This window comes from Geotrypetes seraphini, chromosome 15, assembly GCF_902459505.1.
Source record: "Geotrypetes seraphini chromosome 15, aGeoSer1.1, whole genome shotgun sequence".
Taxonomy (NCBI): Eukaryota; Metazoa; Chordata; class Amphibia; order Gymnophiona; family Dermophiidae; genus Geotrypetes; species Geotrypetes seraphini.
Window position 1 is genome coordinate 18,155,385 of NC_047098.1, and position 14,926 is coordinate 18,170,310.

At 43.3% G+C, this 14,926-nt stretch overlaps 1 protein-coding gene across 6 annotated transcripts in view; it reads right to left on the reverse strand.

Moving 5' to 3' along the window:
- The window catches only part of PLCH2 (phospholipase C eta 2), a 599,022-nt gene that overhangs the window by 442,935 nt on the left and 141,161 nt on the right, over positions 1–14,926 (reverse strand). The window lies entirely within an intron of this gene.

A 14,926-nucleotide genomic window follows, 5' to 3' on the forward strand; every position in this document is an offset into this window, starting at 1 on the left:
GTGGATGGGCTGGAGTAAGTCTTGACAGAGATTTCGGCAGTTGGAACCCAAGCACAGTACCGGGTAAAGCTTTGGATTCTCGCCCAGAAATAGCTAAGAAGAAAAAAAAAAAAAAAATTTAAATTGAATCAGGTTGGGCAGACTGAATGGACCATTCGGGTCTTTATCTGCCGTCATCTACTATGTTACTATGTTTCTCTACGGCAATTCAGATTCCACCTTTTCAAACAAAATTAGTGGTAGTGGTGCTCTTCATTATTCCATTATGCTAGTATTTTATTTATACTTTTTTTAATCTTATTAAAACTTTTCTTTAAGATTAAATTAGATGAACTTATCTTAAATCCTTGTGGGTTCCCCTTCCCGACGCGTTTCGTCTGTCTTTATCAAGGTTGGGGGAACAAAGGATAAGTATTAACTTGTATCCTTTCAAGGCATATTCTTGAAGGTCATCTACCTGCGAAAATGCCCTCGCTGTGTACTGGATAATGCCAGAAGATCTCTTCCTACAGTCCCTGCTGCTGCTTCCCTTTCACTGGCACCAACGTGATCCCAAAATTAGCACATCTGCTTATGTTAATCGTAACTCTGCTGGCACATGATGTAATGCCATTGAATTCACAGCCCTGAAGGACTAAACGCACTGCAGGAATAAGCCCAATTCTGTAGGGACATAAACTTGGAACGTGAAAAGGGACTGTTGTTTTTGCATAGCTTTGGCTAGAAGTCACTGTTGATCGTCTCCTAATGCAGATAAATGTGCACAACAAAGGAGCCTCTTGTGACCTACCGAACAATTATTTAATGCTGCATTATAAATAGAAGGTTGAGAGAGTTTGACCCCCAACTGAGATGCCAAGTAGAGAATGATACGGGGACAAATGTTTTGTCGCTGTCGCTGACCCTGCCCCGTTCCTGTAAGCTCTGCATTAGCCACACAAGCCTCGAACCCTTATGATTTTAAAGCGTTTGAGGCTTGTGCAGATGAGGAAGGAGCTTAGGCATTGTTGAAATGAGGCATTATGACATCACAATCTGTGCTCTAGAATGTTGCTTCTTATGATTTTAAAGTGTTTGAGGCTTGTGCAGATGAGGACAGAGCTCGCAGTAATGAGTCAGGGACAGGAAAAGACTGGTGAGGAGTGCACCACTGGCGACTCCCCGTTATAACACCCAGGTAGGACGGAGGAGTGGTGGTTCTGAGGTCTATTAAAAAGTTCATTCTAAAAGGCTAGAACATCATTCAAAGTACTATTAAGAGGGCATAAGGCTTTTGAAGAGCACCTTAGAAATTTATTTAAAATGGGACGCTGTCTTGTCTAAGGTAACATTTGGTCATACATCAATAGTCTGAACTGAGGTTTGAAAGACTAACAATGGCACAGGAACAACCAGAGTTTGGAAGATACTCAGATGAGTACCTCCCAAAAATTTTGCAGAGACCGGCACTCCTAGATGGGGAAGATTAATCTACTACACCATCATCTTGGATTGAACTGGAAACGACTTTGAAAAGAGCAGTAAGAGCAGAATTGCATAGCAGCACATTGGTAGAAAATTTAAAGAAAGCAATGATTCCAAGAGGATTGAGGATCATTAAGGAGCCAAGAATGATCACCTCTGATAGAACCTTCATGGACAAATGGACAGCTATCCTTAACCGATGTTCCAGAGATCTAATGGTCCTATTAATTGAAACCACCAAAACCACAGAAAAGGAATTATGTGGTAAAGCGGGGGAAATGGAGTTAGAACTCCAGACATCACACGCACAAGATGAATATGTGAAACGCAGAGAGGAACTGCAGAAAACCATTAAGACCTTTAGGGAAGGCATTAAACAAACGAAGGTGATAAAATTAAAAAAGAGACGAGAAAGATTACTAGCTAGACAGAGTGTATACATGGAATAGAAGAGTGAATGTTACTGTACAAAAGAAAAAGATAGCCTTTGACAGCTCCTCAGGGGACTCGGAAGGATTTAGTGAAGACTCTAATGACACCTCGGGGGACAAGCCAGGGGAAGAGGGGAACAACAACAACAATATCAACAGAGGAAGATCGAGAGGAAGAGGGCGTTCAACACAATGGGGGAGAGGTCAGATATATCAGGCGGAAATCAAGGCCAGATTAGCCCAGAAATGACAGTGGTGAACTTATCCACCTCTGTCTTGGACACAGGACAAAATTCTGTATTACAACTTGGATTGGGGTTCGCCCTAGCCTATTTTTTCAGCTTAAAATAGCATTTCACAAATTCATACGTAAGATGCCGTTAAAAGTGTATTTTTCTCAAGAAAAAGGGGAGATGGGTCAGAATAGTATGACAGAACAGGAAGTTGAAGAGGAAGACGATGAATTTGTCACTTTACCCATCTGTAAAACACCTTCAACCTGGGTACCCCCGGGACCCATGGATCCCATAATATCCACATTTAGGGACTTAGTCATACGGGACTTGGCTATCATAGAGAGATCCTGGAGATATCACAAGATCCCTAAAAACTTATCGGATTCACAATATTTGGCCCTCCAGAAATTAAGATCGGATAAAGAGATTATTATATCTAAAGCTGACAAGGGAGGAGCAACGGTGATTCTAAGAACATAAGAACATAAGAAGTTGCCTCCACTGGGTCAGACCAGAGGTCCATCGCGCCCAGCGGTCCGCTCCCGCGGCGACCCATCAGGCCCATGACCTGTGAAGTGGTCCCTGACTAATTCCTATGACCTACCTCTACTTCTATCTGTACCCCCTCAATCCCCTTATCCTTTAGGAACCTATCTAAACCTTCCTTGAACCCCTGTAGTGTGCTCTGGCCTATCACAACCTCCGGAAGTGCGTTCCATGTGTCCACCACCCTCTGGGTAAAAAAGAACTTCCTAGCATTTGTTCTAAACCTGTCCCGTTTCAATTTCTCCGAGTGCCCCCTTGTACTTGTGGTTCCCCACAGTCTGAAGAATCTGTCCCTGTCTACCTTCTCTATGCCCTTCAGGATTTTGAAGGTTTCTATCATGTCTCCTCTAAGTCTCCGCTTTTCCAGGGAGAATAGCCCCAGCATTTCCAACCTGTCAGCGTATGAAAAGTTTTCCATACCTTTTATCAGTTTAGTCGCTCTTCTCTGGACTCCCTCAAGTACTGCCATGTCCTTCTTGAGGTATGGCGACCAGTACTGGACACAGTACTCCAGATGTGGGCGCACCATTGCACGATACAGCGGCATGATGACTTCTTTCGTCCTGATCGTGATACCCTTTTTAATGATACCAACATTCTGTTCGCTTTCTTTGAGGCTGTCGCACACTGTGCTGATGCTTTCAATGTTGTGTCCACCATCACCCCTAGGTCTCTTTCAAGGTTGCTCACCCCTAGCAGTGATCCCCTCATTTTGTAGCTGAACATCGGGTTCTTTTTCCCTACATGCATGACCTTGCATTTCTCTATGTTAAAGCTCATTTGCCACTTTTTTGCCCACTCTTCCAGTCTCGTTAGGTCCCTTTGCAGGTCTTCACAGTCTTCCGTGGTTCTAACCCTGCTGCAGAGTTTGGTGTCATCCGCAAATTTAATAACCTCACATTTCGGCCCTGTCTCCAGGTCGTTAATAAATATATTGAACAGGAGCGGTCCCAGCACCGACCCCTGTGGAACTCCGCTCGTGATTACGATAAGGAAGCAAGAAGACAACTGCAGGATGAGACAGCTTATGAGCCCTTACAGCAGGAATCCAACAGATGAGTTAAGTGCACTGATAAGTGATTGGGTCACACAGCATTATAAGGACAGAATGATCACAAAAAAGGAACACCAGTTCCTAAGTTTCCAAGTTTCCAAGTTTATTATAAGATTTGATTAATCGCCTATTCCAGGTTATAGGCGATGTACATCATAAATTACAGAGTTAGGGTAAAAATACATATTTAGAACAATTTAAAACAAATTAAAATAGCCAAAAACACATAACATGACTAAACATATACAATAGAACAATAAACATACATGATGACAATAGGTAAGGTAATGGGAAGAAATACAATTCAATATAAAAGAAACATTTAAGGTTAAAAACAGAAGGGAGAGGTGCAGAAATTTAATATGGACTGTAAAAAAAAAAGTTTCAATATAAAATGTAGAAAAAATCAATTAATCACTAAAAGCATCTTTAAAAAGAAACCCCTTAAGTTTGCTCTTAAATTTATCTAAAATTCTTTCTTCTCTTAAATAAATTGGCAAGGCGTTCCAGGCTAGAGGAGCCGTAACTGAAAAAATAGAATGTCGTTGTGTACCTATAACTTTTAACGATGGAACAACTAATAGATGTTGATCAGTTGACCATAACACTCTTGAAGTATTATAGGGGATTAAAAATTTATAAATAAAAGCCGGAGTTTTAAAAATTATTGATTTAAAAGTGAGCAAATTTAATTTGTACATTATTCGATATGTAACTGGCAACCAATGTGCTTTCTCGAGCAAAGGTGTAACGTGATTCAGAAGTACCCTAGGATCCCTCTGATTCACTTCGTTCCCAAAATTCACAAAGCCATTAATCCCCCTCCTGGCTGCCCCGTCGTTAATACACGTCAGTCAGCGTTAGATCCTTTATCCAAGTTTGTGGATTGGTTCCTATGTACTGAAGCAGTGAAAGTCAAATCTTATTTGAAATATACAGCCCACTTCCTAAGGAAATTGCAGGAGGTCCAAATTCCCTTAGGAGAATTTTGGATGGTTACATTGGACGTGACATCATTGTACACCCAGATCCCGCAAGATCAAGCGCTAGATATTATAGAGGAAGCACTTCAAACCTGCAGTACTCCACAGAGAATCTCCAAGGCTTTTCTATTACAGTTGGCCTGATGGGTCATTGAAGATAGTTATTTCCAATATCGAGATGATTTTTTTCAAACGTCCAGGGGGTGGCCATGGGAGCAAGTTTGGCTCCCTCGGTGGCCACCCTCTATATGGCAAAATTTGAAGAGCAATACTTATATACCAACACTGTTTTTGAAAAAATCCCTATGTGGGTTAGATTTTTAGATGACATCTTTTTTCTATGGGAAGGTACACGAGAGGAGTTGGGCAGTTTCATAGCATATTTGAACTCTATTAACAAACAGATACAATTCACCAGCTCATTTCACCAACACCAGATCGAGTTTTTGGATCTCCTAGTAATGAGAACCTCGGAAGGCTTCTCAACCACAATATTTAGAAACCTATGGCCCGGAACACTCTATTGCATTTCACAAGTTATCATCCTTTCAAATTAAAATTTGGGCTGCATATTAGCCAGTACCTTAGGATCAGGAGGAATTGTTCCAACCTAGGAGAATTTAAAGCACAGGCACGGGTGCTAAAGGAAAGATTTTTGATAAGAGGATATCCTACTCGAGCAGTTAAACAAGGGTACCTAAGAGCGAGATTTACCCAAAGGGAGCTTTTGATCAGGGACAAACAGAAAGATCAATCAGATCTTGATAGATTGATATGTGTGGTCCCTTACTCGAATGCACCAAATGCCCGATACAAATAATGAGGAGGCATTGGGATATAGTAAGGCTACACGAGGGGCTCAATTATTTTCCAATGGTATCTTTCAAAAGAACGAAGACGATAGGACAGCTCTTAAATTTCAAAAAATTCCAGAGCATTGACATCTCTACAACGGGTTCACATTTCCAATGTGAAGAATGCCAATGGTGTGAAACAGCGATTGTAGGAACCCGTTGGGAAGTCCCGGGGTTGCATATCACAATCACGGCCAGGAGCAATACCAATTGTAACAGCAGAGGGGTAGTATATGCAATTATTTGCCCCTGTAACTTGATTTACATAGGAAGGGCAAGTCGCCAAATCAAAACTCAGCTAAATGAGCACAAATCTAGAATTAACAGGGGCATAATGCAAGCCCCGATGGTTTCCCATATGATTAAGTTTAAACACACTGTAGCAGAATTAAGATGGCGCATAATTGACAGTTTACAACAGAGTGGGAGGGTGGGTGGCAATATGGAAAGAATCCTCAATATGCAGGAACAAAGATGGATTCACAGGCTAGACACAGTAGTCCCCCATGGGATGAATTTAGAGATCGAGTGGGCCTCTATGTTCTAATCCAGGCAGCTTGTGTAGTACTGATAAAGTTGAATGAGTTTGTAGTTCGGGATCGGGAGGTTTCCAGCACCCGTGGGGCAGGGGGTGGGTTTCCTCCGGCCCAATCAAAACGTAGGGGGCGGTGTCTTAGCAGGAATTGAATATAAAGGGAGCTCCTAAGACGCTACCACCATCTTAAAAATAATGAACAATTAGAGGTGGATAGCGGCGGTGTTGGTAAGCAAAAAGAGTATCAATATTCCATGCTACCGATCCAGGACAAGCAATTGCTTCCCCCATGTCTTTCTCAATAACAGACTATGGACTTTTCATCCAGGAAATTGTCCAAACTTTTCATAACACCAGCTATGCTATCGGCTCTTACCACAACCTCTGGCAATGCGTTCCAGAGCGTAACCATTCTCTGAGTGAAAAAATATTTCCTCCTATTGTAGACTTCCAGGGCACGCCGATAGCAGCAGGTTCACTTATTGCCACTGCCCAAAGATTTAAAATGACAGCGGCCAGGGAGGAGATAGGTGGGGGGGGGGGGGCGCTGGGAGCCAGAGAGAGAGGTATAGGGCGGAGCTTTTGCCCCGCCCCCCAAATGAAAAGTGTTCCATTGCCTATGCATTAGAGATAAATTGAAAATTATTTGACACATTGTGGCCCATAAGGACTGGAAATAAAGACCAAGGATCTGGGCAGTGCTGGACTTCCAGGAAGCATTAAATAAACCCGATATTGGCTGCCAAATCAGAATTAAAGGTTGTAATCCAAAACTTTGTCTGCAATGCAAGCAGGAGTCAGGCTAACAGTAATTGCCAGCTGTGATAAGATCTCTTCCTTTGGGGTCTGAATTTATTGAATAATATACAAGACAAAGAATATATTCTTTGGGGAAAATGTATAATCATCATTTACCAGAACGTGCACATGTCCAAGACGCTTGCAGGTTTAAGCCATTAACAATTACGATAATCCTCTGAAGGATTCCAGGTTCACAAGCACTTAACCATTCAGCTATTTATACCAGCAATGTAAAGTCAAACATATATGTCATAACAGATGGTATTCCACCAGTAATGATCATTTCACATTGAAACATTCTTTCAGTGCTCCCAAAAGATTTTTAAAGCTAAAGAAAGCAAAATAGCACCACTGCCATGTTTAGAAGATTGTAAATAATCTCATGGGACATGTGGCTTCAAGATTTTTGTTTTATAAGCCATTTCTCAATGTTCTCAAATTTGTTTACAAAAGATTTGACAGTTTGAGAACATGTATGAGAATGAATTCCCATTATACTTCCACTTAACCAGAATAAACGGCTCTGAACCTTTAATAGCAGGACTTGATCAGAGATGCAGAGTTGCCCAGTTCCAGGCTGGAGATTTGGGGATGGCTCTCTGGGTTTCTAACCGGTATTAGACACTACAAATCCCAGACTGCTTTGGGATATGAGTACAAGACCAGGACTGGCCAGAAAAATCACCCTCCTGGCACTGGGAAACTTGGAAGCTCTAAGAGATAGGTTTTGCTGATTGCTCACTTTGGTAAATTTGTTCCCAGGGGCGTAGCTCACAAAATGCCCAAGGTCACCCAATGGTGAGGTCATCTGCAGTTGAACCCTCCCTTCCTCTTCTCTTCCTGTGCCTTCATCCAGCATCGCTCCAGTTCTGCTCCTCAATCAGCCACAGGGCCTCCACACCCTGCAGCAGGCCACAGCAGAAACAACACTGAAAATTCTCTCTCTGGCTGGCGGAGCCTTTTCTTAGCCATATCCCATCCACACAAAGGTGGGACTCAGCCAAGGAAAGACTGCCAGCTAGAGAGAGGCAGCATTCAGCACTGTCTCTAACATGACTCACTGCAGCATTTAGAGGCCCGGAAGGCAATTGAAAAGCAGAGATGAAGAGATGATGGACCTGGGCTCAGGGGGGAAAAAAAGGAAGAGAAAGACTTGGACCAAAGGGGAAAAGATGGGACAAATGCTAGACTGGGGGATGGAGATACAGAAAGAAAGACCCTGAATCAAGTACAGAGAAAGGGAGGGAGGGAGGGAGAGACCCTAGATCAAGGAGGGAGAGAGACAGAAAAAAAAAAAATAGATATCTGGACCACAGAGAGAGAGAGAAACCCTGGACCAAGGAGGGAGGGAGAGAAGAGATGCCAGACTATGGTGGAAATGAGGGGGAGGGAGTTGCAGGGTGAAGGGAAGAAAATGTGAACATGGGGAGTGACAGGGATACAGAAAAGAGATGGTGGGTATGGATGCAGCATAGAGACAGGGCAATGTTGGATACAAGGGGAAAAATAGTAGCACAAAGGGGAAACTGGACAGAGCAAGATATTTACACAGAAAGATACACTGAACATGGGGGGAGGATAGGGACACAGGCCCCAATGCAGAAAAGGTTTCCTTGTAAGTAAGGCCCCTTGGAAGGGGCCTCAGGAGCCTCAGTCAATCAGAATGCACTGGGAAGGGGGAAGGCCCTCTATTTTGAAGAGGTGGACCTGCCAGCAGGTCTTCACCACAATGTATGGGGGGCATGGGGGGGTCTAGGAAGCAGCAGACAAGCAGGAGAGAGTGGGCATCCCTCTTGCCAGTCTTCACCACAATATAAGGGGGTTGGGGCTATGGGGGATCCAGGCAGTGGTAACCAGGCAGAAGTGGGCTTCCATCCTGCCAGGGGTTGCTGGGGATTATGGGGGAGTCTGGACAGCAGCAGCCAAGTGTGTGTTTTGGGCAGAGAGGGGGGGGAATCAGCCAATGTCAGTGGGAAGAGGACTTTTTTTTCCTGCTGCTCTCCCAATTGGCTGAGCTAACAGGATTCCCCAAGGCTGCCAATTGGTGGTTTGGGGGCTTCTGCTGCTGCTCAGCTGTTTGGAGCTTCCCTGCCAGCTCAGCTGATAGTGACTGAGCTGGCAGGTGAAGCCCCAAATAGCTGAGCAGCAGGGGGAGCCCTGAAGCCGCCAATGGCTTCAGGGAAACCTTCGGCTCAGTTGATCGGGGCAGGAAAAGCAGGAGGGAGGAGCTGTGCCTAGCAAATGCCAGACATAGTTCCTCCTCCCTTTTATCAGCAATTCTCTGAATGCATAGCATGCAATATCATTTGCATGCTATTGTGCTGAGCATCACCAGTAAAGAAAAAGAGCACTCTCATCACAGTATTTTTTTATTTTTTTTTTTACCGTGGTGTCAGAGCTTTGTGCCTCCTGCCCACAGAGAGAAGATACTAGATAGGATGGATAGGGGCACAAAGGAAAGATGGATAATATAGAGAAGAAATGTCAAAAGGACAGGAGACCCTGGAAAAAGTTAAGAAAAAAACTGACAAAAGCAGGAGGCACTGGGGCAAAATAGTAGAAAAGAATATTTTTTGTCTCTGACTTTATTAATTGTAATTTGTCAGCCTTGGGAAATTGCATTTTAATTTCTATTATTGTGACAGGTTTGTTTTTTGCAGGGTTTGTTTACTGGAGCTCTGAATGGGAGAGATGGAGCTCATTTCAGGTTTTCCATTCAAGGGCTATTCAATTTCAGACCTAGCTATATCACTGTCTGTTCTAGCAATCCGTATAACCCAGAAGAGAATCAACAGCTCCTTCTGGATCACCTTCCCATGTTTTTGGCAAATCAAACAATGTGACTTCTATTAAGACTTTTTTAAACATTTTGTAGAATTTGGAATCAACCCTCGCGGATATTTATAGCTGAGTGATTAACAAGGAGACGCCAGTGGGTCTGTCTGAAGTACTATTTTAAATATCATGACTTCAAATACTGAGCACTAGTTGTATGAGCAGCAGTTCCACCAAGAACGAGACACGCTGTATTTTTCACAGACTGCAATACGATCCAGTGATCCACAGTGGCCAATGGGCCAGGGGAGGAGTGAAACATACCCATTCTTCCTAATGTCCATGCACCTTATTATTGCAAGCCGATAGGAAGACTCCTGGATTATCGACTAGGGCAGGGGTAGGCAATTCCGGTCCTCGGGAGCCACTGGTAGTTCAGGTTTTCAGGATATCCACAATAAATATGCACGAGATAGATTTGCATCTCAAGGAGGCAGGGCATGCAAATCCATCTCATACATATTCATTGTGGCTTCACGGTTTTTCAAGATTCGCGGGGGAAAGGAACCCCTCAGAATTTCGGGGGAGTACTGTACTTGTTTCAACACCTTTCTAGAACTTTAAGGGGATCAATATTCTAAGTGACTTAACCAGACATGAAAGGTTAAATTGCAAGTGTAGTGCTATCCTGATTAGTGCCATGGAATATTTGTTTGTTTGTTTGTTTAGCCCAGGGGTGTCAAAGTCCCTCCTCGAGGGCCGCAATCCAGTCGGGTTTTCAGGATTTCCCCAATGAATATGCATGAGATCTATTTGCATGCACTGCTTTCAATGTATACTAATAGATCTCATGCATATTCATTGGGGAAATCCTGAAAACCTGACTGGATTCCGGCCCTCGAGGACCGGAGTTGCCCACCCCTGTCTTAACCTCTTTCTATACCAGGGGTGTCAAAGTCCCACCTCGAGGGCCGCAATCCAGTCAGATTTTCAGGATTTCCCCAATGAATATGCATGAGATCTATTTGCACGCACTGCTTTCAATGTATACTAATAGATCTCATGCATATTCATTGGGGAAATCCTGAAAACCTGACTGGATTGCGGCCCTCGAAGAGGGACTTTGACACCCCTGGTTTAGCCTGTCCTGATAATACCAGAACAGGTTACAAAACTACATACATAATAAAATAAACATACACAATAAAGGCATGAAATAAAAAGTAATAATTACAACCAAATATAAAACAAATTTCTGGCACAACAGAAGGAAACTTCTCTCCGATGCACCGTGTTACCGTGCTTGACGAACAGATACCTCTGACAGCAGTGTGCGCAGTGAGAGCAGACGGGAGTGCTTTAATTATAAGCAAAACGAAAATGAAAGATCAAGGTCCAGAATTTTGCAATTAATGTGAGGTTCAAAGCAATGGCAGTTACTCGGTTAAAATACCCTTCTGCCGACTGACACAATATGTTTAATGGATTAAAAGATGTTTAAAATGTATAATAGAGTTTTAGCTGCACAGCTTGGTTGGCTGAGGAGATGGAACAGCTTTTTGGTTGGAGGGATCAAACAAACCCATCTCCAGCCCTGCCCTCAAGCCCTGTAGTTCCTAATGCTGTGTTGAATAAAATATGTATCCCCCCCCCATCACCACCACCTTATTTCACTGTCTGTGCCTGCAAAGACGACTTCACGCTCTATGTAACTGTACAGGAATGGATAATGCATGCCTTTCAAACTGCTGCTACAAGAAAGCGCCTGTGATTTTCATGACTGCTCTAAATGGACCGTGATCTGCTCATAAAGAAGGATCCCACCCCTCCCACCATTAATCCTAACATACTATAATAACTACCCTCCCCACTTTTACAAAACCCGAAGCGCAGATTTTAGCGCCAGCCAGAGCAGTAACAGCTCCAATGCTCATAGGAACCGCACTACGGTTTTGCAAAAGGAGGGGAAAGAGCCTCCTTGCCAGGACAAGAAAATGGCCAAAGACTGAACAGACCTTGAGGTCTTTATTTATTGCCATATTTCAGTGCTCACAAATGAGGAAGATGCAGTCTCTTGCTTGTTTGCTTGCTTGTTTGTTGTACAGCGCTGTGTGCATCCGGTACCATCCCATTCCTACTGTTTTTTCCCTTTTATGTTACACCTTTACTATAATAATTGTAGTTCTTCCCCACTACCCTGTTGTTTGAAGTAGGTCCGTACATTTTATCAGAGTTTTTACTTAGATTTTGATGTTATTTAGTATCTCTTGTTCTTATGTGTTTTTACATAATTTTATATTGTAAACCGCTTAGAAACCTGAATAAGCGGTTTAAAACATCTTTTAATAAACTTGAAACTTATAAATAATAAATAGTAGTAGCAGATAAGTGTCACATAGGAGCCACCCTTGGCTCCACCCCAAATTAATGCTGGATTTGTGAGTAATACCAAAATACAGTAAACTCCCGCGAATTCGCGGACTCAGTAATTTGCCGTATTTTCCGACCGCCTCTTCCTGGTACTAAGGTCCTGGTACTACGCTATCTGGCGTATCAAAGCATGTCCTGATTGGTGTAACCATGACTTTAGTACCAGGAAGAGGCGTTCGGAAAACGCGCCCGGCTTCGTAAGTACAATTTAAGCACCCGCCAGCACCCCAGCTGCCCTCTCCTGCCTTCGATCAGCCAAAAAACCATATTTGCGGTTTTTTGAAATTCGCGGATGTTCCTGGAACGGAACCCCCAGTGAATTTCGGGGGGAGTACTGTATATATGAAAACAACATGTTATTGGCAGAATTTGACGACCTGCGGTTAGGTCACAAAGAATCACATTCTTCTGTCCTTTCTTTCTGTCTCGTGGGGATGAAGATTTCTGCTTCTCTAGTTCAAAAGTGATCCTGTTTTCTCCATCTTTCTCTTAACAACAAGTAAGAAATTAACACCCTCCCCCACCACACACACACCTTTTACAAAACCGGCCACGGCAGTAACAGCTCCTATGAGCATGCACCTCGGAAGCGGAAATCCATGCAGGACGTACTTCTTGAACGGAGAAACTTTAACTAGGACTTCAGCAGAACGAGATTTAGGAGTAATCATCAGTGCAGACATGAAAACTGGCAATCAAGTGGAGAAGGCTTCATCTAAGGCAAGGCAGATATTGGGTTGTATCAATAGAAGTTTCGTCAGCCGAAAGCCTGAAGTCATAATGCCGTTGTACAGGGCCATGGTGAGACCTCATCTGGAGTACTGTGTGCAATTCTGGAGGCCACATTACAGTAAAGATGTGCGCAGAATTGAATCGGTTCAACGGACGGCCACCAGGATGATCTCGGGGCTCAAGGGTCTCTCGTACGAAGAGAGACTGAACAAATTGCAGCTCTACACTCTCGAGGAACGTAGGGAGAGGGGAGACATGATTAAGTACCTCATGGGACGTGTTGAAGTGGAAGATGATATTTTCTTTCTCAAGGGACCCTCGGCCACAAGAGGGCACCCGCTCAAACTCAGGGGCGGAAAATTTCATGGCGACACCAGAAAGTATTTCTTCACAGAGAGAGTGGTTGATCATTGGAACAAGCTTCCAGTGCAGGTGATCGAGGCAGACAGCGTGCCAGACTTTAAGAATAAATGGGATACCCATGTGGGATCCCTACGAGGGTCAAGATAAGGAAATTGGGTCATAAGGGCATAGACAGGGGGTGGGTAAGCAGAGTGGGCAGACTTGATGGGCTGTAGCCCTTTTCTGCCGTCATCTTCTATGTTTCTATATGAGCATCGGAGCTGTTACCGACGGCCAGTGCTAAAAACTGCGCTACAATTTTGTAAAAAGGGGGGGAGGGGAGGGTTAAGACAACTCCTGCTTTCTCCATCATATCCCAGAACAGGGAATAATTCCCGGAAATTGATTTCAACAATGCCACATTCCAGCTACCCCAGGGATTTCCACTACACAGATTCTCAGATTATTTGACCTATATTAAAAACCATTCTCCCTCTTCCCCTTTCCTTCTGTTACTCAAATACCACTTCTTGACGCAGGGAGAGAAACAGGCAACTCCAAATTCCACTACTAGGTCTCTCCGCTGAGGCATCTCCTGAAAGGCACATGAGATGCGCACATGCTCATTTGTTGTGCAAGTTTTATGAGCTCAGTAATAAAAAGTGGCTGATCGGGGTGCCTGTGGGTTTACTGATGTCTTGCCCCTATCAGTGTTTTCTTCCTGATGGAATTTGTCACGCCTGAATGGGGCATTAACATACAGTATAATAAAATGCAAATTTGTTTTCACAGCACAGATATCGTCAGGAAGGATCAGAGACATTCTGAAATACCTATAAATGTGTTTGGATTTTCCCTCGTTTACCTCCCCCCCCTTTACAAAACCATACCCCCCTCTCCTACAAAGCGCGGTAACGGCCCCGAAGCCCAAAGAGATTTACAGGGCTTCGGGGCTGTTGCCACACGGCAGCCGCTAGCGCGGCTTGGTAGAAGAGGGGGATGGTGTGGTTTTTAGCGCCGGCCATGGCGGTAACAGCCCCGATGCTCATAGAATTCATCCGAGCGTCGAAGCTGTTACCACCGTAGCCGGAATTTTTTTTGTTAGGGGTGGGTTTTTTTCTTTTCCTTTTTTACGAGTGCTATTCTGCAATTGTGTTCATAGGTAGTGGTTATGATTATAATCTTTATAAACCTTATAGTTAATATACAGTATATACATTTTTTAACTTATACCATTTTATTGAAGAAATCAAATAAACATACAATAATATGATACAAAGAGATATTCATTACAATTAAATTCACAATAATATTTCCATACATATTTTTATCATTTCTCCAAAATATATTTCCATATACCGTATTTTCACGCAGATAACGCGCACCCGTGTAAAACGCGCACACGGGTATAGCGCGCAGAAACCACGATTTTATGTACAAAATCTTTTGTATACCGCGCTCACGCGTATAACGCGCGAGGGGTATGCGCGGTAGGTAAAAACGCGTATAACGCGCACGTTATATGCGTGAAAATACGGTAACCTAATCCATTCCTTTCTATACCCCCCCTGGTCCCTTCCCCTTCCCCCCTACCCTTCTCCCCCTTCATTGTTTTTATTTCATTTATAACATTTTAATGAATAGAATCAATTAGAGTATTTTCTTGAATATTCTTAATAACCCTTCTTTTTCTAAGTTGGGGTAGAATTTTCCTTTCTTGGTTATGATAATTTCAATGAAAAT